We start from the raw sequence: 25,781 nt of genomic DNA on the forward strand, positions 1-25,781 counted from the left end.
CCTTTGGTGTACAGTCCCATAAGGGTGCTAAGAGAGAAAAGATGATAATCAAACTAAACTCAACCACTTTGAGGCAGGAATGACTAGGGACCCCAACCTAGCAATGTTTTCCTTTTAAATCATATTAATTGGCAGGATTCTAGGCAACTTGGAATTTGGGAAGGAGAGCCTGAGCCTATAACCTGGACGCCTGGATCAGTTTAACTTCTCACATCACAGATGTGGCATCATTGTGAACTGTGAGAGGTCCAAGATCCGGTATCCACCATATATGGACCCCCGTAATCAGGAGTGGTCGTGGCCCTCACGGCAGGTCTCATGGAACATTTGGGCCATGGCCTCTTGCCAGTTACTGTGGATGGCCTGGGCTCCGAGGCCGCTAGATGCCAGGTGTCTGCAGAGAGGGCCTCAGAGTAGCTTCTGAATCTGCTGCGTTGCTCTCTTCCCTCCCCATTGAGTTTTGTGGGGTTTTTTCCCTCCAACTTTTGGCTGGCTTTTTAAAAATAGTCCATAAACTGCTTATTATTTCTCCTAAATTACTACCCAGTGTAATAGAGTAACCACTGGCTACATCATTATGTTTCAGACTAAACCCATGTTAAGTTTATTCTGATACAGTTATTAACTCCATGTTGAGTGATTGTCATGTATTGTAGCATTTATTGTAATATAACGTGGTCCTCTGTTTTCACCTCAAAAGAATCAGAGGGATTAATGCTGTCCACGTTCATTAAGCCAATTCTGATGAATAGGTTAAGGACCAGAATATTCTTGATAAATTAAAATGTACAGAGCATCTGAACTGCATCATCGGGCCTCGTTTAAAACCAGCATGTTTGCATGTCCCATGTCACTGCTGTGGCCCTCTGATGCTCCCCATGGCCATCAAGCCCTGCTTACACTTGGCCAACAACTCAACCGCTCTGGCAGGGGGGCACCTGGTCACAGCGCAAGGAAACAGCTGTCTGTGCTGGCTACGAGGGTGCTCTCTGAAGGGTAAGCCAGAACCTGACCCGCAAAGTCAGCAGTATTGTCAGAGGATTCTGTGTCAATGGTAGATTGGCTGTTTCATCCTCTATGTAAATGTACTCACTACTTTTTCTCCAAGGAGACAAAATAAAGCCAGTATCTTACTTTTCATCAAAACAGCTTAGTTAAACACTATCATGCAGTGGCAGTGCTGTGGAATAACCCCACTCTGCAGAACTGAGCCATCCAGGAAGGATGTCTGTTCAGCGTTGGGATAGTATCAGCTGTCCACATGAAAGTTTACATTCACTTTTAGTACCTTCCAAACACAGGACACTGTTCTAGAACCTGAGAAAGATGGAGAGAGAGAGAGCTGTATATGCATACATTAGTGTTAATTTAGAAATTTTATTGTGCTGAAAAAGACTGCGTAAATTCCACTTAAATCCAAAGCAAAACAAATGAACAGTCATCTTAAATCAACATTTAATTACGTAATACCCATTCCTTTATTAAGTGTGACATAAGTAGGAGTTGCTAGAGGCAGAGTTGATGTAGTGACAAGTCCCTCTCCAGTTACTGTAATTGGGGGATAATTAAATAGCCTTCCTGAGCTTCAGTTTCCTCATCTACAAAATGAGTAACCCTTGTACTGCTTACTACTTAGGGTTAGTGGTGGGACTCAGATGGGATAATACGTGAGAAGGTGCTTCATTATTTACTAGTTTTTTGTTGTTGTTGTTTAAAAGGTTCAGACTTTTTTGAGGAGAAGGGAGAAGATAATTAGGTTGGTTGGTTGGTTGGTTGGTTGGTTTGTTTATGGAGGTACTGGAGATCAAACCCAGGACCTTGTGCATTCTAAGCACGTGCTCTACCTCTGAGCTCTACCCTCCACCACCAAATGTTTTTTAAACACATATGTTTGAAGTCTTAAATACAAATGATACAGTTAGCCATCTAGACTCTAAGACTATGAACTACATATCTTTATCTTAGAAAATCGTTTAGCTAGCATCCTCTGAAAAGCAAGTATGTCATAACCTGAGCTTTTATCGATACTCAGATTTTCATGTTAGTTTTTGTCTCATTCAGAGGGGTACTGCTTCATGTAACTGATAGCTAACATTGATGGACTTCTTACCATTTTTCTCCATGTTATTTTTACTCTTCAAGTATTATTTCTACATGTCATAGTATCTCATCCTCACAGCAGTCCTACGATGTAGGTAATGTTCTTATCACCATTGAAGGAACTGAAACGGAATTTCTCAGAGAAGTTTCCAAAGTCACACAGCTAATGAGATACTCAGATCTGTGATTCCAGAGCCCAGGCAGCTTGCCTCGCCCCTGCAACAGGCAATTTGAATCGCTCTAAATTTAGTTTAGTTTATCTCACATTCAAAAGTCAGAAATTTCTAAGAGACCTGTTATCGTGAAGTAACTTCAGAACTGGCGAGACCATAGCTTTTCCCCACAGAAGTACCCATTCAATTTTGCTAATGAAGGGAAGCTGGCAAATTCACGACCTGACTGTAGGATGAAAGTCGGTGACTCTCTGGCTTCTCGGAGACCGCTGGTGCTTACGCAGTGGCTGCGGTGGAAATCCTTTAGAGAACAGGAGATGTGGGCTCCTCTTGTGCAGCTCCCCTGGCCAGGCCTGTGGAACGCTCTCTGTCTGTCACATCTCCAAATCCGACTCACCCCTCAGCTTCCTGGCCGTATACTACAGCTGACTTTATTCCTTAGCTAATGTCAAGTGTAGTGGCACATTTAAAGAATTACTTAAACAATTTTAATTGAACATCTGCAAAGCCTTCTTGAACAATAGCTATCAAAGGGAAAATGTGTGTGTTTAACTGTCACTGAGAGTTATGTAGTGTGCCTCAGTTTTGACAGAATTTCTAGTTTGGCCAAACTTCTCATCTCAGAGCAGTAGTGTGCGTTTATGAGTTTAAGCCCACACTCTTTAGAGCTGGATAAATTCCCATAATTTACACAGTTATAGAGGAAGACTTCTTAACTGTCTCCTTACTAGAACACCTACAAAGGTGTCCCTTCAAGTATGGTGCTTTACCACCAGCGGTGTGCAGGGTGCTCGCTGGCCGTACAGAATAAGCACTTTAAAAATGTATAATTATCTATACTAATGTTAATTTATATTGAGAAAAGTATGTAACTAGTATGTCAAAGCTATGATTTCATGATTTTTAAATGGAGACTAAACTAGATCTTTTATTTTTTCAAAGGTCTTACACGGGTATTTTGCTTTTTAAAAAAATTAAAGAAGATATTCAATGAAGGATACTAGAGTGAGTACCTGAATAGACGGACACACATATAAATGATACATGGGAAACATTGGCCCATAATATGCATAGTTTGCTCACAGCTGGTTTTCTACAATGTAGCGGCCCTTGCCTTTGTGACAGTCTGTAATGAAAGCTGTGGATTGTTTATTTGCATTATGGTAAACTCTTCACAGAATCTTTCGTCCTGTTTCAAAATAATAGCTAACCTCTGAGTCTTTTTTTTTTTTAATTGAAGTATAGTTGGTTACAGTGTGTCAGTTTCAGGTGTACAGCATAATGTTTCAGTCATACTGAGTCTTATTTTCTCCTTTCTCTTATAACAATATATTTATTACTTGCCAGCTCTTTCAAGACAGGAGAGGCTCCACAGAGTTTTCTGTGATGTGTTTTCAAAATAAATCCAAAGCAGCAATTCTCTTTCTTGGTAATTTAAATGAGAACTTACTATGGAAAAGGCTGAGATAAAAATTCAAAGCAGTTTTTCCCTGAAAAAATTAGATACTCAGTAAGTAAAGTTGGCCACAGGAAGTATCAGTGCTCTGTTAAACATGAGATGTATGCTCCCCTGGGATTTCAGAGTAACTCTGGATCATATACTTTATTACATGTGTTTAGAGCTTTTGAATTTGGCTGCAAAAGAAACCTCAGGTTTAAAGGTTTTCTTTCCTTGGCTTTTGACCATTTAAGTGTGTTTTTCCCTTCGTGGTATTATGTTTGAAAATAATATAAATTGAAAAGCCTAAGATTTGTGTTTTTGTAAAGTTTTTTTGTTGTTTTATCTGTTGGTTTTAATGGAGAAATAACTGCCAGAAATAATGTGGCTTTTGGAATCCAACTGACGTGGTTTGGATACTGACCCTCTAGGGAGGGTATAGCTCAGTGGTACAGTGGGTGCTTAGCATGCAGGAGGTCCTGGGTTCAGTCCCCAGTACCTCCAGTAAAAAAAATTTTAAATAAATAAATATGTCTGGTTTGTAAATAAAATTTGTACTTTTTTTTAGATTCCACATGTAAGTTATATCATGAGATGTTTGTATTTCTCTGTCTGACTTCATTTAATATGATAATCTCTAGGTCCATCTATCATATTGCTGCAAATGGCATTATTTCATTCTTTTTTATGGCTGAGTGATATTGTATATATATGTGTGTGTATATATATGTGTGTGAGTACACACACACACACACACACACACACACAATCTTCTTTATCCATTCATCTGTTGATGGACATTTAGGTTTTTTCCATGTCTCAAGGACATAGAAAACAAACTGGTTACGAAAGGGGAAGAGCAGGGCAGGGATAAATCAGGAGCTTGGGATTAACAAGTACACATTACTGTATATAAAATAGGTAAACAACAAGGTCCCACTGTATAGCACAGGGAACTATATTCAATTTCTTGCAATAAGCTATAATGGAAAAGAATCTGAAAATATATGTGTATATATATGTATGTATGTGTATAACTGAATTGCTTTGCTGTACACCTAAACTAAGATTGTAAATCAACTACACTTCAATAAAAAATAGAATTTAAAAATAAAGAAATAAATAAACCTAATTACCTCCCCCTCTCCAAAAAAAAAGATACTGATCCTCCACTTACTTTTCCTGTTACTTTGGGCAAGATGCCTGACCGAGCCGCAGTTACACCAACTGAAAATGGGCCTGACAATCCTTACTTAATGGAGTTGCAGTCAGGATTACAGTGATGTACTGCAAACGGTTTAATGCAGCATCAGGACAGGGTAAATAGATGGTACCTATTTACCATCTATTTTGTCTTATTTTATTTTTGTTTTATGTTTGTTTTATTTTCAGCAGTCAACAGTGACTCCATAAATTCCAGTCATGTAACCCTGATGTTCGAAGCCTTACTGAATTCCAGGCAGCCTTCTTTCTTGAACTTCTCCTGCAGAGCCTCCTTCCCTTGCTCCACAGAGACCATTGCAGACTTTGCTCCTCACCTCCTATATCTTCTCAAGCTGAGATATCTGCCTTCCCCATCCCAGGCCTTCTTGTAGTCCCGCAGGCCATTTGCCCTTTTGCTTCAGTCTTGACTACTGTTTTATCTGGACTTCTAGGTGGTGGTGCACAATTTAGCAGTTGTTTTTTTACCTCTGCTTCCTCTATTCAAATCTTGGTTTCTCCAATCAGATTGTAAGTACTCAAGGACAAAGAACACTGTATCCTATACTTTTCCCATAGTACCCATAACTACCTGGCTGAATGCCAAATAAAATAATAATAATAATAATAATAATAATAATAATAATAATAATAATAAAAGAGGATGTTAAAATCGGACCCACTGAGAAAATGGAAGCACGGTAGTCATAAAATAAAATAGGAACGTGACGCATTGTGTGTGTTTACTTTGGGATGGTGATGCTGCCTTGAACAGCTAGTAGTACTCACAGCAGTCGCTAGGAGACAACATTAAAGTCGAATTAATTGGGGGAAATACCTAACTACCCAGTAATGGAAATGAGATGGAGAAGAGAAAACACCCTAAATCCCTGATGTCAGAAGACTTGAGTTCAAATGTTATTACTCTACCAGAAAGGAGAAATACCATATGATATCACTCATATGTGGAGTCTAAAAATAAAAGGTAAAAAAAGGACACTAATGAACTTACCTACAAAACAGAAACAGACTCACAGACATAGTAAACATTCTTATGGTTACCTGGGGAAAATGTGTGGGAAGGGGTAAATTTGGGAGTTTGAGATTTGTAAATGTTAGCTACTATATATAAAAATAGATTTTTAAGTTTCTTCTGTATAACACAGGGAACTATATTCAGTATCTTGTAATAACCTTTAATGAAAATGAATATGAAAACAAATATATGTATGTATATGCATGACTGGGGCACTGTGCTGTACACCAGAAATTGATACATTGTAACTGACTGTACTTCAGTTTTTTAAAAAATGTTATCACTCTAGTTGCATGACCTTGAACAGCTCACTTAACATTAGGTATGATATTTAAGGGACTGAGGGGTGTGGGGAACCCAACCAAACAACTGATAAAACATCCAAACAGACTTGGACTCTGAAGATTTAAATCTTGGGGTCTGGAACTGACTCACTGCCTACGTGTTCTTGATGTCATCCATCTCCTAATTTCCTCCTCTCTAAACTGAGCAGGATGAAATCCCCTGCACAGGGCTGTGGGGATGACATTAGGACATGTGTGTGTTGATGCCTGGGGTACTGTGGGCATGTAGTAAATGTTGTGCTTATCTTTAAATAAACCTCTGTGGATCCCCATTGCCTGGGTTGTGAATTGACAGACTTCAGTGAGACAGTCACCAAAATTCCTATGTCACTTAGCTCACAAGGAAGGTAAGTAAGGATACTGTTTGTTTAAGCTCATTGGGGATTTCTAATTTACCTAAAAGAATCAGTTGCAGCAAAATATGGATGCATCTACATTATGTAAGGCATTAGTAGAATTTTTTTCTGATTCGCATTGTGGCTTCACCCTTGTAATCAGACCAGTGGACACCTGTGGCATCTTCCCCTTGAGTTTTGACTTTCCATTGTGCCCAGTAAGAATGTCTGTATATTACACTCTTAGGATGAGCAAGTACCCCAGTAATAAGTTAAAGTAGAGTTGAACCTGTCAGGTTGGCTATTCACTGGCAGAAAAAGAGCTATATTTTATAATACATGTGTCAAGTTGACTTCTCCTTAATATTAACACATAATTAAACAAGTTCCAAGAGAAGGTAACATTCACTCACTCCACTTTTCAGTGAAGCATTCTGTCTACTGAAGAGACAAATGTAATCTATTGCCAATTTGTGTTTTCACTTGACGTCCTCTGATTTCTAAAATAAACACAAAATCAGAGTTTTCTTTTTATTTACTTTCCCAACTTTTCTATGCACACAGACCTTCAATATTGTCCCTCTTTGACAAGTTTCTGAATAACGGTTTACAATGCCCTGTTTTATGGAGCCGGCATGTTGCTCTGTATTCAGGTGTTACAAGGCTCAAGTAGCACCAATCTGGATCTTCAGGTTAAAGGAGCTGGTGTCCGTCAGGCAGGTTGGAAAACTTCAGAGCGTTACAGTAGTCAGAGGTCTCCTGGGAAGGTCATATTTACCAGTGATCAGAGATGATGGTCCCAACTGATAAATTGGAATCCACCAATAGGTCTTTTTATAATTTATTTATTTTATTTATTGAAGTGCAGTCAATTACAGTGTGTCAGTCTCTGGTGTACAGCACAATGTCCCAGTCATGCATATACATATATATATATATATATATATATATATATATATATATATATTCTTTTTCATATTTTTTCATTAAAGTTTATTATAAGATATTGAACATAGTTCCCTGTGCTATACAGAAGAAACTTTTTTCAAACCTATTTTTACATATAGTGGCTAACATGGCTTTTGATGTGCTTTTTTTTTCTTTAATTTTTTTGCAGGGGGGACATAATTAATTTTACTTACCTACTTTATTTTTAGAAGAGGTACTGGGGTTTGAACCTAGGACCTTGTGAGTGCTAAGCATGTGCTCTACCACTTGAGCTGTACTCTCCCCTTACCGATAAATCTTAAACTCAAGACCTTGTAGATCTCTGAAAGAGGTCCTGCTGCTGCACCCTACCCTTCTCTCTCCTGCTGTGCAAGAATTAGTTTGGTACTGCCCTCCTTGCTTCCTGAGGATTCTCACCATCTAGGAAAATGAAAACCTCTCTGCTTCCAAAAAGGCTACAAATCCTGATCTCTTTGATCCAGGGGGCAGACAGGCAGGTCCATGAGGTCCAATGTCATGGGTATGTGATGTACTATAGTAAATACAAGGATATTTGGTTTGCCCAGGAGGAATTGTGCCTTCCTCCACAAACACTGACATTTCGGGTTTGGTTTTTATTTTTCTTAAAATTGTTCTTTTGCTTTGCCACATCTACTGCGAGAATGAAGACCATTCTCTGCAGTCAGCGTGTGGACACTCCAGAAAGTGCCGACATCACTTTGAAGGGACGCACAGTTATTGTGATGGGCCCCAGAGGCACCCTGCAGAGGGACATCAATCACATCAGTGTAGAACTCAGTCTCCTTGGAAAGAAAAAGAGGCTCTGGGTTCGCAAATTGTGGAGAGGTAGAAAAGAACTGGCTGCTGTTTGCACTATCGGTAGTCATGTACAGGGCATGATCAGAGGTGTTACACAGGGCTTCCGTTACAAGTTGAGGTCTGTGCGTGCTCACTTCCCCATAAGCATCATCATTCAGGAGAATGGTTCTCTTGTTGAAATACAAGACTTCTTGGGTGAAAAGTACACCCGCAGGGTTCGAGTGGGGCCAGGGGTTGCTTGTTCAGGATCTCAAGCCCAGAAAAATGAGTTAATTCTTGAAGGAAACGACATTGAACTGGTATCAAATTCAGCTGCTTTGATTCAGCAAGCCATGACAGTTAAAAACAAGGATATCAGAAAAACTTTGGATGGTATCTGTGTTTCTGAAAAGGGAATGGTTCAGCAGGCTGATGAATGAGATCTAAGTTGTCTGGCTACAGGAACAGCAAGATGCCTGCCCAATCACTCTTTAAATTCACTTTTGATGTTTTAAGGATGTAGTAAAAGCTATTGATTAGGGGAAAAAATAAAATAAAATAAAATTGTTCTTTGAAACATTTCATTCATAACATCTGTAAGGGAAATGGAAATTTTAAATAGATAAGACAAAGTAGAAAAAAAATCAAATTTGGTTGATGATATCTGAGATTACTTTAAGCATGTGTAACTTTAGTTTAAATTTTCACCTTTGTTCTAAGCTAATAGTTGGACAACTTAAGAACCACGTTTTATACCATAGTTGACATTCAGGCAACAGATAGTAAATTGGAGAAAAATAAGACCAATAAAAACTGTTAACAGAAACATAAAGGAATATAATAAATGTATTCTTTCTCCTCAACCCTTTGAAAAACATGAGAGGGATTATTAAAAGATATGTTTTTTGCTGAGACTGGTGATGGTTCTTGGCTTAACTTATCTCTGAATGCTAAATTTGTTTTATGAAAGTCAATTCACTTCACTTAGGTTTTAAATACTGATTTTAAAAGATGATTCTTGAACAGTGATGTTCAGGCAGTTTTAACCACATAATCCTTTCTTCAAACAAAACATTTCATGGAACCACAATATCTCTAGTGAATCCCCTGTTTGACATGGGGTGAAACAAGGAAGACAGAGTGTGTGTGCACACAGACGTGCACACGTGTGTAAATCTCCCACAGCTCCAAGACTACAGTTTGAAAAGCACTGGCACTTGACCACCTTTTTGTTAGAATGCCTGATGGGCCCAATTCGTAGTATTCTGAAGTCGACCTTGAGCAATAATTAGTTTAAAAAATACAAACTTCAGGAAGAAGATTTCTGAAAAATGGTGACAGCAGTGGTATTTGCTCACTAATCTCCCCATAGAAACAGAGCAATTAGGGTACCAAAATCAGAACCCACAGACAGCAGCTCCACCAAGCCAAGTCCCCCCACCAGCCCCCAAACACTAGAAGGTAGGGACAGACTGCCAACAGCTACGAGATTCTTGTGAGGTCACTTACTGTGTGGGAGGGGGAAGAGCACCGGAAACAGGGCAGCTGATGTGTTGAGAAGAGGAAATCCCTCAATTGCCAGCACGTACTCACTGGGACGCGCAGCCAGCCAGAGGAGCTGTGAGAGTGGGTGAGTGTTCTTTGCAGGATCTGGTTCATAAGTGAATACGGGGGACTGGAAACGATCCAGTTTGATGGTGACAAAGCCATCTGAGCTGTATAAATTCTTAAAGCAGGCAAACCAAAGCTCCCTTCCAAAACAAATGCTTACACTGTGGAAAGCTGCTCGAAGCAGAATCCACATTGGGCTGGATGGGATAATAGGGGAGAAGAAAGAAAAGTCCAAGTTAAAAAGCAAATGATGACTACAACATAGGTAGTGCCACAGAGTGAAGGGCTATTTTTTTTTTTTTTAGTCACTGTGTGAAGACAACAGAAGAAAGAGTTCTAGAATCATGGAGTTGGAAAAACTATCATGAGCTATCCATTTCAAAGTACAGGAGAACTTGTTTCATTTTTTAAAAAAAGCAAGCAAAATAAAATTAAGCAAAGATCTTATAAGGAGCAAAATGCAATAAAAACATCCTCCCAAAGTCTGTGAAACAGATGAAAACTATAAACTGTTATTTCAAAACAAGGTTAAAAAAGTTTTAAATGATAGAGGATTAGAATGAAAACATAAATCAGAATTGGATCAAAATTTAGGTGACTGGAGAAAAATCCATGGAGCAGCATATTTAAGATTCTCAAGGATGGAGAACCGGTGCCGTTAGGTTTCAGTCCAACCAAACTCACCTTCAGGTGTCATGAGTACAGACCAATAGTTATGAACACTCCAGGATCTCAGATCTCGCTCTCATGAGCCTTTGCTGAGAAACCTGCTAGAGAATGAGCTTCAGACAACCCCACCTCCAAATCAAAATAAAACAAAACAACTGGGAAATGCCAGAGGAGAGGACACAGTGACATTCTGTTTCCCAGAACTTAGGTAATGGTCCGTGGGACCGAGTTCTGGCCCCAGACATGGAGGGGCATAAACACAAGGTACTTCCATCCTCTACATCTTCACTGATAAGCTGGCCAGGTGCAAAGAATCCAGCAAAGTATTCTTTGACACCAGTAGAAACCACATTACTGTTACTCTAGGTAGCTCCAAGTAGTGTCTGAGCTTCAAGATGACAATAATTACTGGATTTATCGGTCTAGATGAAATGTCACTAAATGGCAGCATTTAATCTAACAAGGAAGCACAACTATAACACCACACTTTTTAACACTTTGATAACTATTTCAGTATAATCTGCTTTATTCATAATACTGTGCCTTTTATGGTATGCATTTAAAAACATTATTCTGAGAAGAGATCTTTATGCTTCACCAAACTGCCAGTTGGGTCATAGAGCAAAAAAGATGTGAAGAACCCCAGAATCAAATGGAAAGAGATGGGTATCTAAATTAATAGGCATCTTCTCTCCATGTTGTCAATACATGTGGAAAATGACCTGACCAAGAAATAAGCTGCTGCTGTGTTTAAGTGAAAAGGATAAAAAGGCAAAAAACTTATTATGGAAGAAAGTCCTGACTTGAACTGATTCAAATGCTTTTATAGAATGAACATTAGTTTTCCTGAGTGTTTTACTAGCTTTCTGTTGTTCAAAACCAATTTACATGATCTTTACTGATTATCCCCGGAGTCAAAAGAAGCACCAGCCAGTCTTCAGTTTTTGTGGTTGGGTGGACTTGGCCAGACTCAACATTCTGCTCCATGTCTGAGCCACACAGTGATTCTAGTCCTTACTTTAAAATGCAAATTTGGGGTGTATGTATGTTTTTGAATTAAAGTTCCTTCCAGATATATGCCCAGGAATGGAGTTTCTGGAGTTTATGGTAGCTCTATTTTTAGTCTTTTGAGGAATCTCCATACTGTTTTCCATAACGGCTGCGCCAAACTGCATTCCCACCAGCAGTGTAGGAGGGTTCCCTTTTCTCCACAGCCTCTCCGGCATTTGTCATTTGTGAACTTTTGAATGATGGCCATTCTGACTGGTGTGAGGTGATACCTCATTGCAGTTTTGATTTGCATTTCTCTGATAATTAGTGATAATGTGTATTTTTTTCATGCGCCTGTTGGCCATTTGTATGTCTTCATTGGAGAATTGCTTGTTTAGGTCTTCTGCCCATTTTTGGATTGGGCTGTTTGGTTATTTTTGTTGTTGTTATTTTGTTGTATGAGCTGTTTAACACTGTAAACTGACTATACTTCAACTAGAAAAATAAAAAATAAAAAAAGAATTATGAACTAATAGATCATTGAATACTTAAAAAAAAAAAAGAAAAAAGAAAAGTTGGTTCAAAGTACGCTTCCCCAAGGGGACTGTGAGGCTATTAGACACAAGTAAGTGCATTTTGGTACATCTTAGTATACTTTTGGTAGTCTTCTGTCACAAAAAATCTGAATGAGATTAGGACATAATTTTGTTATGAACTTCATTGTTGAAGGGAACTTCACAGGGCCTTTCATCTACCATCCTCATCTTACAGTGTGAACTGAGGACCAGACAAGTTTGGGTCAGACTCACAGTCACACAGCCAAGGTGCTCCTCTAGGCTGTAGCCTAGACACACGTCCACGCATGTGACATTAACATTGTGTTCCACCAACCTCCATCTTCCCTCACCGCCCCCACCTTTCCTCCTTCTCTCAGGTCACGGTAGAATTGCCTTCAGTAATTCTGCATATATTCCTGGGAAAACTTTCCGAGTTCTCTAGCTTTCTTTCCTTTAGAGCTCAGGAAAAGATGATTTTCTCTCTTTCTCCCCCCTCATCGTAGAGTAGGCTTCTTTATTTCCGGGTAACAACAGAGAATCAGTTGTGTCCTAGAGATACTGGCAGAACCATCCTTCAGTACAATGACAAGAGGCAACTGAGAATTTTACCTCCTCATCTCTCATGAGTAGCTCGATGTTCTTGACCACAGATGGGGCAGTGTTTTCCAGGCCTTGAAGTCCTTTTATAACAAAACCTACTTCGAGCGGCACGGAACCTTCATGGCCAAGAGGGTCATGCTGTTGCTGTGGTCTTGCACTGTCTGCATGGTTCCTCTGGGTGGCTCGGTGGGCTCGCTGGTTTCGGTTGACAAATGTGGCCGGTAAAGAGTGGGTGTGCTGCTCACGCAGAGTTCACATTGGTAACTCTCACTGTCTCTTGGTGGTCGTACCTCTGGTGGCGAGTTGTGTGACCTTGAAAATCAGGAGACCTGAAGTCCACCCCCCACTTTGCCGTAGACTTCGTAAGATTTTCTTTTTCCTTCTTTCTTAAGGCTGTTCAGATATTTCTTTTCTTTACCTCATGCATTTAGTTACAGGGACTTTGAATTAAAGAAAATGAATAAACGAAAAATAAAAAAACAGATGACCTTTATCATATACATACATTTATGCTTACATGTTGCCTAAGAACAGGTGGTTAAACCTCAGAAGACCCACAAATTTATCTGGTGGGCAAATTGCGAATGCAAAACATTATCCTACCATTTTCTGTTTCTAGATGTCATGCCTAAAATTCCAATTAACATCACTGTTAATTATCCTACCACTGATACAGATAGCTTTTTAATCCACTTTTGTTACTCATATGTGGAAAAACGTAGAATTTTAATGTTCACGAATGCTGACAACAGTTTGAGAGCAGGGGCGTGATACGCTTAAAACTTCTCTAATTGTCCGGCAAGTGTGTTCTTCGGATATTCTTTTTCGCCGCCTTGGTGGTCAGCCACGTTGTAGAGTGAGCTTGGGTGCCCTGCTCAGTGTCTTTTGCTTTGCTTGGCCTGTTCCTGGTCCATATCAGCATCCAATCTCTCCTTCCTATAAGGTTCCTTCTTAGGAATAACCCAGCGATAAGTCTTTGTTTCCCTGCCATAGCTTTAACATCAGGGGTAGGTATGTTTTAAGCCAAGTTGTCACTGCTTTACTCGGAGAACTGATGCTTTTCCAGGCCTTCCTGATATTTCTGTGATGAGTCAGAAAGGCCAGTCAGACCTAACAGAATCTCATGTGGGTTTTCCTGTTCTTGGGATGCTTTTAGCCTCATTGTTCTTAAAATTCTCGTCAGTAAATCAAAGTTGAAATCAATGAGGGTTTACAGAGCAGCGGAACCTGCCAAAATGTGAGTTTGAGCTTTCCTTAGAGTGAACTTTTCAAGCACGAGTAACTGTGAAAGGGAAGCAGATCTCAGTTGTTTTGTGCTGGATGCCTGAGCTGAGACACACGGCTTGCTTTGAAATCACATGAGCCACGTTTACAAACCTAGCAGCAGATCTTTAACTTCCTCCTGGCGTTAGAGACTGTTGTAGTAAAAGGAAGAACTCATTTACACCCATTTACTCTAAGAGAAATATACTAATTTGTGATAATGTCATAACTATCGGGGCACAGACCCTTCTCCTCTGGGGCCACTTACCCTCGCCCTCTACGAGGCACTGAGTGCGTGGCCAGCCGGGCATCATGGGTGAACCTGTGATATGTCTACAAGTTTTTTTAAACTTGTAGAGTAGTTAAACAGAGTAGTTAAAAGCATGAATTGATCTGTAGTCCACCGTCTGAATAAGGTTCTAAATTTAAGATTAGAGGAGTTACTTGGTCTGTGGTGACTTATTGGGCTTTGGAAATGAATGACTACCAGCCCCAGCCAGAGCCTGGGACACCCAGGGATCCCCATTCACTCTGAGTCATAAGCTACTGCTAGTGTTTGGAGCTCAGCTTCCTTTCCACTTTGTTTTCTACATTGCCTGAACGACGCAGCGGCCAATTTGCTTTGTGAAGTCAATTTTTGTTCCTTTATGCAACATACTTTCATCAATGTTGGTTGGCCTTTCTCTGAGGTTCTTGTTGTGGCTGTTGTTTTTGAAATCTAAAAAATATGATTAGTGTTTTGGTAGCGTAGATATTCTCTTAACACTGACAGTACTTCTGTGGGTGCAGACATTAAATATAATCATTTTACTAGATATTGTAAGATTTATGAAATTGGCAGTAGCACATCACTAAAAGATATTAACTCACGGTTTAAATTTAATGACTCTGAACGGGTTGATTTTCCATTCTACTATGTTCAATGTTTAATAAACTCTTCTTTGTTACTTCCACCCTGCGTATTATAAAAGCTGTTACATGAGTTGCTGTTACCCACATCATACATAAAGTTATAGGAATGAGCAGATTGGGATGTTACAACTTTAATTGCTGAGTCCCAGAGTTTAGTATTTCCAATTGGAGTGTTGATTTAGCTCTGGAAGTTTGAATTAAATTCCTTGTTGTTTCTTTTCCTAAAAAAGTTCTCTGTCTTTAACATTGAGCTGAAGAGATACAATGATTAACACAATTACAGTTTTTAAAAATTCCATTGTGAATATTTAGAATGGCCCTGGTCATAAACAGTACAATTGTGTTGGCAGTGAATAAATTGTTAGCCTAAAATAGAAAAACTTCCCACATGAATTAGGACAGAATTTCTCTTGATGTTTTGCAAATCCTTAGCCAGCTGTGAACATACAACTAAACAGTATAACACTTCACAGAGAAAGCAATTTATCATGTGCTAATATATTTTAGGAGCTTTTTTTATGATTGCTTTTGGAATGGGAAAATGCAGCTTACAGAAGTAGATAAATTTCACAAAGTAATAACCTAAATGTTCCACATCTCTGTTTTAGATTTTTGTTTTCTTTTTAATAATTAGGAATCACTGCCTTCTCCAACACTATTTTGTTTGCCATTAGACTTTCCACGAGGCAAACTATATATTTACTTATTTGCTTACTGTTACCTTCCTCTCACTAGGATACAAACTTCATGAAATGAAGGACTTTGGATTTGTTCAGTGCTAAATGCATTATTACCTAAAACAGTGCCAGACACGTAGAAGGAGTTCAGACTATATCTGTTGAATAAATGAACAAGTAAATTAATTTCATTTTACATCATTTTTTTCTTTTTGTTTAATGTACTTGGGGCATTTCTTCATGTTATTAAAGAGTAAAATACCTTTTTAAAGAAGTAGTCATGGTACATTAAAGCAATTAAATGTAAGTCAAATCTGATGGAGATGTTCAAGTAACTCCACGTTTGACAAACTGAAGTTGTAAACGGCATTTGTAGAGTCTATATATTGATCCACTGCACTAATTTTGGAAAAAAGTGAAAGGACAGAAGCTTTACATTATACTTTATTCTTTTAAATTCATGAAGATGCAGTTGCTCAGTTGAAAAAAGAAAAACCCTCTTGAAACTGAAGAATATTCATCATCCAGGGTACAGAGGAAAATTGGAGGTATCATGCATGCCCCTGAGGGATGCACGTGGACGTGGTCCAGTATCATCACCCCGTGTGGAGCAGGATGCGCCCCCAGCAGGGCTCAGAAGCAGGAGGGAGTGACCGACCTGCTTGGGGCGGCAGCCTCTGTGGAGGCAGTTCAGGGAGGTCCAACAGGCCTGTAAAGCAGCATCGTGAGGGTCCACTGGTTAATTAGCTAGTCGACCGTAGTTGTGGGGATTAACTTTGAGGAACAGCTGAAGCAGGTGTTCTCTGCTTTTCAGTGCATTCAGTAAAATAAGAATCCCACAACTGTGTAATTTTCAATCTTTTTTTGCCTCTACCCCACAATCCTCCCCAGCTTGTTCAGATGGTGGTTGAATAGCTGTTCTCCTTTTATATATATAGTACATTTTATCTAAACAAAATTAGGTTTTTTTATATCCATCAGGGCTTGAAATGGGTAGGACGAGAAAATTCAGTTCTGCCAGCTTTTAAAATATAACAGGAGATTGTAAACTATCCTGTCACATTTTAGTGGTCGCAGACAACTATCTTTTACTCTTCTTTCTTCCCTAGATCTTTCTGAACTTTTCTTTTGTCTCTTATTGCCTTGTCTCCCATTGCCTTGTCTCTCCCTGTCTTTTCTCCTGAGTGAGGCTGCCGGATTGGATGTGCAGGCAAGCCGTGGTGCCTGGGGCGCAGCCAGTCCCTTCCCAGGCCTCTTCCCAACCTTGTCATTCTCACCAGGTTTCTTTCTGTACTGATCTCCCTTCTGTCTTCACGGACAGACATCTGACAGGCAGGTATACCCAGGGAAGGGGCACTCCGAGACTGCAAAACTGAGACACGGTTTCCACAGCCATCAGGAGTTATGTTGGAGTTCATGCTGACAGTGATCCATTCTCCCCTGCTTCTCACAGACAGTGACAGGAATGGACAGCTGGACCGTGTGGAGTGTGACATACTGTACAGAACTGACCAGTGACCACTGATCGAGTCTTAACTGTTCCTAGGGTCTTTATATCATTTCTCCTGAGTACTCAGTTGACATATTTGCTTCAAACAAAATCTTTTTGTGTGTGTGTATATGTATTTTATTGAACTATAGTCAGTTTACAATGTTGTGTCCATTTCTGGTGTGCAGCACAGTGCTTCAGTCATACATGAACATACATATATTCGTTTTCATACTCTTTTTCACCATAGGTTACTACAAGATATTGAATATAGTTCTCTGTGCTATACAGTATGAGCTTGTTGTTTATCTACTTTATATATATTAGTATCTTCAAATCTTGAATTCCCAGTTTATCCCTTCCCACCCCCTTCCCACCCTAGGAACCGTAAGTTTGTTTTCTATGTCTGTGAGTCTGTTTCTGTTTTGTAAATAAGTTCCTTGTCTTTTTAGATTCCACATATAAGTGATATCATATGGTATTTTTCTTTCTTTTTCTGGCTTACAAATAAAGTCTTGAGTGATACAACCCCTTTGTAGTCTTTGGATAAAGGGGCTTGGGAAGGTATTTGGCGTTCCTAAAATCTTGTGATCTAAAACACCGAAAAGTAGCCATTGGCATCCCAGCTAACTTTTACAATAGATTCATCTTTCACTGAGCTTAGTAAAATTACAAATCATATGCCATAGAGGGGTTGAGGGTCTGGGGAGCAAAGGATTAAGCAAACTGAATTTGGACACTTTACCCTGAGTATGTATCAGGACAGATCCAGTTCAAATATCCCCACCCTGACGTCTCTCCACACCTCTCCTCACCCAAAAACAAGTCATTTGAAATTTTGCTATTTTACAAATACTGTTGGTGAGCACCGTCATATCACCAGTGTCTTGAATAAAACTAGGCTGTGGTAAATGAAACACATCTGGCAGTATTTGGGGAAAACCTCCATGTAGAAAGATGAGTAATCATACCTCCTCATTTAAAATTGTAAAGTATTGTGCAAGCTGAACATTTGTACATAGAGGACTTTTCTTTAAAGAAAACTCAAGAAAGACACTGTCTTTGTCATTCTCAATCTCAGTGTTTTTAATTAACTGTTTTATTTTGGAATAACTTTAAATTTATGGGAAGTTACGAAGATACAGTATTTCCATATACACTTCACCCAGTTTCTCAACTTAAGTTTTTATTTTATTATTTTTTTTAAAAGAATGGAGCCTAAGGAAACTTGATTGTCAGATAGTATGGTGTCCTGGATGGAATCCTGGAATAGAAAAAGGATGTTAGGTAAAGACTAAGGAGATCTCAGTATGGTGTGGACTTTATTAATTACAATAATAATGTATCAACATTGACTCATTAATTGTGACAAATGCACTATAACAATGTAAGATGTTAATTAAAAACTAAGCTGGCTGTAGGGCATATGAGAACTCTAAGCTATCTTTACAATGTTTTTATAACTAAAACTTTTAAAATAAAAAGGTTTTTTTTAATTTTTTATTGAAATATAGTCAGTTTACAGTGTGTCAATTTCTGGTGTACAGCATAATACTTGGTATACAGTCATACATACACATACAGATATCTCTTTTCATATTCTTTTTCATTATAGGTTACTACAAGACATTGAATAGAGTTCCCTGTGCTGTACAGTAGAAATTTGTTGTTTATCTATTTTATGTGTAGTAGTTAGTATCTGCAAATCTCGAACTCCCAATTTATCCCTTCCCACCACCTTACCCTCTGGTAACCATGAGTCTGTTCTCTATGTCTGCAAGTCTGTTTCTGTTTTGTAGATAAGTTCATTTGTGTCTTCTTTTTTTTTTTTAAGACCCCACATATGAATGATATCACACTCCCTCACACCATACACAGAAACGTTATGTTTTAAAGTGTCACCCTCCCCAAAAAAGTTAATCATGCATTCATTCAGTATTTACTCAGCCTTCAGCACTTTTTGGTCAGTGTTAAAGTTTCAGTTCTCTGTGAATTCACACAGTGAATCAGGAATCATTCTTTGAGTATCTGTTGCGTTCCTGACAGTGGTACAGCTGCACAGGATGCCAAGATGAATAAGACACAGTGCCCATCCCCAAGGGTCTGCAGTCTGCTACAAGCAGGAGACAGAGAAACCCGGAATGAGTGCTGTCATAGAGATGGAGGATGTGGGCTGTGGGAAACCCGGGGTAGGGACATTTATGTCACTGGGGTTGCAGTGAAACCAAGTGTTACAAAATGGCCAACTCTGAGAAAAAGGCAGCAGACCGAAAACCAAAGGAAATTTAAACAAATAACTGACAAATAGAAGGTGATGGCAAAGGTATAGCAATCTTCAGAAGAAACAAGAGACATAAGAACAACTGTATCCAGTAGTGACTAATGACATATGGGACGGAAGGATTTCTAGTCCCAGTGGGAAGGAAGTTCGGATGAGTCAGCAGTTTTCTTCCACCAAAAAACTGACAGGAAAGAGGAAAATATTAAGAATATTAATTATAAGAATTATAATTATATATTAAGAATATATAACCTGCGACAGAGGCACAACTCTTTAACATAAATCTTAGCACTATTTTTTTGGATCTGTCTCCTAAAGTGAAGGAAATAAAATTAGCAAAAATAAATCAGTGGGACTGAATTAAACTTGAAAGCTTTTGCACAGCAAAGGAAACCATCGACATAACAAAAAGACAGCCTACGGAATGGGAGAAAATATTTGCAAATGATATGACCAATAAGGGATTAAGATCCAACATATATAAACAGCTCATACAACTCAACATAAAAAAAAAAGATTAAAAAATGTGTGGAAGAACTGAGTGGACATTTTCCAAAAAGGAAATACAGATGGCCAACAGGCACATGAAAAGATGCTCAACATCTCTAATTATCAGGGAAATGCAAAACAAAATCACAGTGAGCTATCCCCTCACTCCTGTCAGAATGGCTATCATCAAAAAGAACAAAAATAGCGAAAGCTAGTGAGTATGTGGAGAAAAGGGGACCCTACTACACTGTTGGTGGGAATGTAACCTGATGCAGCCACTGTGGAAAACAGTATAAAGTTTCCTCAAAAAAACTAAAAATAGATTTACCATATGATCCAACAATTCCACTCCTGGACATATATCCAAAAAAAGAAAAAAATACTAGTAAGAAAGATAATGCACCCCGATGTTCATAGCAGCATTATTTACAACTGCCAAGATATGAAAGCAACCTATGTGTCCATCAACAGATGAATACGTAAAGAAGACGTGAGATATATATGTATACACATATACACAATGGAATAGTACTCAGCCATAAAAAAGAATGAAATTTTGCCATTTGCAGCAACATGGATGGACTTGGAAGGCATTATGCTAAGTGAAATAAGTCAGACAGAGAAAGACAAATACTGTATATCACTTATATGTGGAATCTAAAAATACAACAAACTAGTGAATATAATAAAAAAGAAGCAGACATAAATACAGAGAACAAACTAGTGGTTACCAGTGGGGAAGGGGGAGGGACAAAGAAGGAGTGGGGGAGTGGGAGGCACAAACTGTTGGGTGTAAGACAGGCTCAAGTGTGTGTTGTGCAACATGGGGAGTACAGCCAATATTTTGCAGTAACTAAATGGAGTGTAACCTTTAAATTTTATGTTAATTTTTTTAAATTTTTAAACAAAAAATATATATAACCTGCAAGTACAAAAGAGTAGTATTTCTCTTCTCCTGGATGAGAAGCTGGTCTTTATTAAAATAGCAAATCCAATTCTGTTCTCATTTGGTCATCCTTTTACCTACTATGTGCAAAGAACCACCTTTAAGTTAGATATACAAAAAATTAGAGAAGATGCAGGGAACCAAAACAAGCCTAAAAATGGAAACTAAAAGCCATTTTAAAAACCATAAAATTGCTTAGTACAGAAAAAAAAGATTTCTACCTAACTAACTTTCTAGTAACTGAATGGTTAGTATCAGAAGGGCACTGACAGTATGGTCTTTTGAACGGAAGTGAAGGGAAAAGCTTTACATTTAGCAAAATAAAATAAAATTAAGCATAAGAAAAAAACTTCCTATTTTAAAAAATATTAAGCATAACTAAAGTCAGTAATAGGAGGAAACTGCCATCTTTGATGCCCTGCCCTTTGTTGGAGGTCTAGAAATAGATCATTGTTCCCTGCTTTTCAGATAAATGGGTGCTCTTTGGTTTGAATATATTAGATACTAACAACGTTTTGGCAAGTATATAAAACACCAGTGACTGTTTTGTGATCCTAACACATAAATATGACAGTACATTTGGATTCGGGTTCCCAAAGGAAAATTAAAATCCATCAAAACCAAAGAAGAATCCCAGCTGGCATAAGCTCTTGACAGATTCAAAGATAGGGTTTTCCTGTAATATATTCTGTCCTCAACCCTTTATTTCAGCTTCAACATTTCTATTTCTTTAAATGCTACTCTAGCCAGTCCACCTGCATCAAATGAATAATAGCTTTTTATAAGTAACAGCAATTTTTTTTCTGTACCTAGACAATGAGCGCCCATCTTTAGAAGTAATTATTTTTTTCCTTTGGACTCAGACTACTCTTACTTTTCTTCATTTGAACTAATTACTGGGTGCTTTCAGAGCTTTGCTTTTCATATACTACATACATTGTAGGCACACTATGTCCTGAGCATTTGTTTCAATTTATAAAGAGTACAATTAGCCCTTTTAATGCTGAGTTCAGTCACAATTAAAGCTCCCCTAATGGTTAGGGATTGGTCTTTCCAAGGCTGAGAAGGTGTTTTTAATTATTCATTCTTCGGTTTGTGTCTTACAGCAGCCTCAGCTGTGCTTTATTATTCAAAGGTTAATGCAAACTGAGAAGTGGGTAAATTAAATCTGCTTGGCAGCCGGCAACCCTCCATACTCGCAGACACTGTGGGCTGGGGACTGGCAGTAGACGTTATTTCCACCATTGCAGCACTGCCAAAAGCAAAAACCACGAAATCCCTCAAAGATAGCCAACGTTGACAGGAATTATTAAGGGATACTACAAATTGGTGGTTCTTAAGTAGCAGATCGTCGGTAAAATCTGTATTTGTTTTGCGTACAAAGAGAGAAGGCGATAGCTGGAATCTGAAGGCGAATGATGGCTTCTGTAGAAAATTGATGTAGGTACCATGACTAATGAACTTTGTGTAATATTAAATCACCACGTTGAGTGCTGGAAGTCACTTCTGCAAATGTTTTGCAAGGACAGACTGCAACATCTCACATGAAAGCGAGGACATAATGGACTGTCCTTAGACAACTGAGCAGGACAGAAGTGCTGTCTTCTGTTTGGCTGCCTACTCTCTCTCCTCCACCATGGCATCTCGTGTGGCTGGTCTCTTAAAAATTCTCCTCCAGCTAGGAGGAGCCCAGGACCTCACAGAGCTTGGTCAGGTACCTCCCATCCCCTCTGTCTGGAGCGGACGAGATAGATGGACCACTGCTGCCTCCCTGTCCTCACTCCCTGTGACCAGAACCTCATCTGTCTTCTGACCTTTGCTGATGGGCTGAAGGGAAGAAAGGACGACATACGAAATCTGTGCATGTCGTTGAAAATTCTGATTTTTTTTTTAACACAAAGCCTGATTCTTCCATGAAAGCCACTGTAAGGTATTAGGAAATCCAGGTTTGTGAGATTAAATAGGAGTCTAAGGAGGAGGAAAGTAAACGGAGTCATCTCATTTGAGGGTGATAACCCACCTATATAGTTGTGGTGAAGGTTTAAGAAGATGATCTGTATGAAGGTGCTGTGTGACCTTTCTCAACCTGTCCAGAGTCAAAAGATTGTTAAATACCAACTAAATATCACTCTATAAAAGCTGTTGACTTAAGTTGCTAAATGTTTACATTATGTTGGGACTTCGGTGTTTTCTTCAGACCATAATGAGTCTAATCTGCTTTTTATCGATACTTGTTTGTAATTTTAGCCAATTCTCGTCTCTTCAGCAGAGATATAGGGAGCTGTGCTGGCACCGTTTGATTTATGATCAGGGCTGCCACGTCTTCTGTTTCTCCCACTTTCAGTCCGCCCTGAGCCTTGCCGTCAGATCCTGGTGTAGAAGGAAGAACAGCTTTTGAATGAGACAGTCCTGGGTGTGACACCCTGTTCCACCATTACTGTGTAACCTGTGTCAAGACACTGACCTTCTTTGAGCCTTAGTTTCAGATAACAGTTCGTAGAGTGGCAGTAACTTGAAGGAGTATGTGTTAATGGTGACAGTTACCATTTTTAAAACACCCACTCTTTCCCAGACACTGTCCTTGGCACTTCATGGGTATTTCATCCTCATGACAGCCCTGAACAGTCAGTAACGTTCTGTTTTACAGAGAAGTAGGGAAAGTGCTTTGCACAACATCCAGCTTGTAGGAGATACTCAGTAAAATGGAGATCTTACGCTGTTATGGGGATTTCATCGTGTGATCCCTACTAGAAAATTCCATCAGTGTTAACCTTTAATGTCCGTACTGGTCGTCCGCCACTCTTTTTTTAAATGTAGGCTCATTCAGTAGGTCTGCGTGGTGCTGCTCCTCTCTGGACCACACTTTGAGGCCCTTGGTGACCCCAGAATCTGTGATGGTGGTTCTCAACCCAGGTGCTCATTGCTCATTCAGTTCTGTTCAGTTTATCTTGAGTGGGACTCAGGCTTTTTTTTTTTTTTTCTTGGAAGTTCCAGAAGCTGTTCAGACTTTTTCTTAAAGCACTACACTCCCTTTATTTACTAAATATATATGTGTGTATAAAATATATAAAGTGGAGTTTCTCTGGTCGAATCTCATGTGGGGAAGGAATGGATTAGTGATCCCGAAAGACCTCAGTGGAGCCCTGCAGCTCCTGGAAGCAAGAAATTTGAAAACCACACCTCTCCTGAATCCAATTCCTATCATTGCATTTAAGGCCCTCACAGCGAAAACTCAGTCACCTGTGTATATGCCGTTCTCCCAACAGGGAACCCACTTCCCCCTGTCTTATTTCCATGCAGTGCCTTTCACCTGTTAGACCCCATCTCCCCGTACCTGTTGAAATTTACTTTACCTTTCACACAGTGAGGGGCAGAGCCTGGCTCTCTCATTGTGAAAGCCACTTTCTTTACTACTATGCTGTACTCATAGCCGCCTGTTCTACTAAAGATGTTTGTTATTTTTCAACAGACATTAACTAACTATCTATGTGTGCAGTTTCCTTTTGCCGTTAACCTTTTGGTTGACTTGTTTCCTCTTCTTTTTCTGTGCTAACCTTGGCCTCCAGGCAGAAAGGTTAACATGGGTCTTGGGGCCAAATAGCAGTGTCAAGGATACAAAGAAGTTCTTGCAGTTTGTGGGATATCACAACCAATCTGTTCTGGAATAAATTAGGCAACTATATGACCATTTTCCTGTGGAAGAAACAAAAGATGTTCTCAGTCAGCGAAAAGTGCATTGAGTATTTTGGAGGTATATGACCTGCTTGAGAAACAAATTGCCTTGATAGTAACTCTGGATACAATTAAACAGAAAATCTTAACTATCCTAAGAATAATTCTCTGTCCCTAAACTCTGTCATCTAAACTTTCAAATGGAATTGTTAGTTAGATATAGTCTAGATGTTAGAAAGTAATAAAGCTGCATTTGAAATGATACCAAGCGAACTTACATTCTGTCCCCTACGAATGGTAACATTTTTGAGAACTGAAGCATTTTGAGAAGGATTTGGCTTCCTGCAAACTGTGTGGGGGCAGCAGCAGCTTGTCAAAAGCTTGTTTAATCTGCAGATAAGATCAGTAGCCACATTACAGCCTTCCTGTCTAACACTTGGGCCTAGTGGGGTGGGGGGGTTAAATAATACAAGAGCCATTACGTGCCCCACAGGCTAGCCCACAGGCCAAAATTGTTCTTCCAGTGCAGACAAGAGAGGCTGACTCTGGAGGCCTGAAGACCTTAAGAGCTTTCATATCTCACACAGACCAGAGAGAATGCACAAGAGTTGGGGTGGGCGGTGGGCACCCAAAGCAGTGTTGCCAGAACTGGTTCATTAAAGAACTGAAGAGAGTAGTCAAAGATCACTGTTTCTAGTTTGAAAAGTTAAAAAAGAAAACAAAAAAGAATTTGGTAGCTGAAATGAAAATGGCTGTTTACCAACTTCTGAATCTAGTCCTTGAAACTTGCCCAGGATGAAAAGGTGCCAGAAAGTCCAAACGTTGGTCTCGACGTCCGGCCTCCTGTCTTACGTGGAGCAGTTATCGCAGAGCGGGCACACCGCTTTCCCAGCTGCCTCTTCGTGCCTTATGCGCAGCCGTTGTGTGGGCCTGGGCAAAGCCCGTCACTTTGCTGACCCTTAATTCTATCACTTTGGAAATGAAGGCTTTGAAATACAAGTGATTCCCAGTGGGAGAAGAGGGTTTTCAATTTTTCAGATTACTCCCGCAGCCCCACCCCCACCCCCGCATATACACACTAAGAAACACTGCTCTGAAGTGGGTCGTTTTTTCTGCAAAGAGAAGGTATGTTGAAAGGATATATAATTTTTTTTTAAAGGCTGAGACTAACTCCATCAACTTAGTTCTAGAGTCCTGGCTGCCAACGATAGGATTAAAAGTTCTGTAATTCAGTATTTTAAATAATTCTGACT

At 39.3% G+C, this 25,781-nt stretch overlaps 1 protein-coding gene and 1 pseudogene across 3 annotated transcripts in view; both read left to right on the forward strand.

Annotated features, from left to right (window-relative positions):
• UBE2E2 (ubiquitin conjugating enzyme E2 E2) overlaps positions 1–25,781 on the forward strand; it is a 325,579-nt gene that overhangs the window by 209,455 nt on the left and 90,343 nt on the right. The gene's annotated exons all lie outside the window — the stretch shown is intronic.
• On the forward strand, positions 8,237–8,812 carry LOC102539989 (large ribosomal subunit protein uL6 pseudogene; annotated as a pseudogene).

This window comes from Vicugna pacos, chromosome 1 (assembly GCF_048564905.1).
Source record: "Vicugna pacos chromosome 1, VicPac4, whole genome shotgun sequence".
Taxonomy (NCBI): domain Eukaryota; kingdom Metazoa; phylum Chordata; class Mammalia; order Artiodactyla; family Camelidae; genus Vicugna; species Vicugna pacos.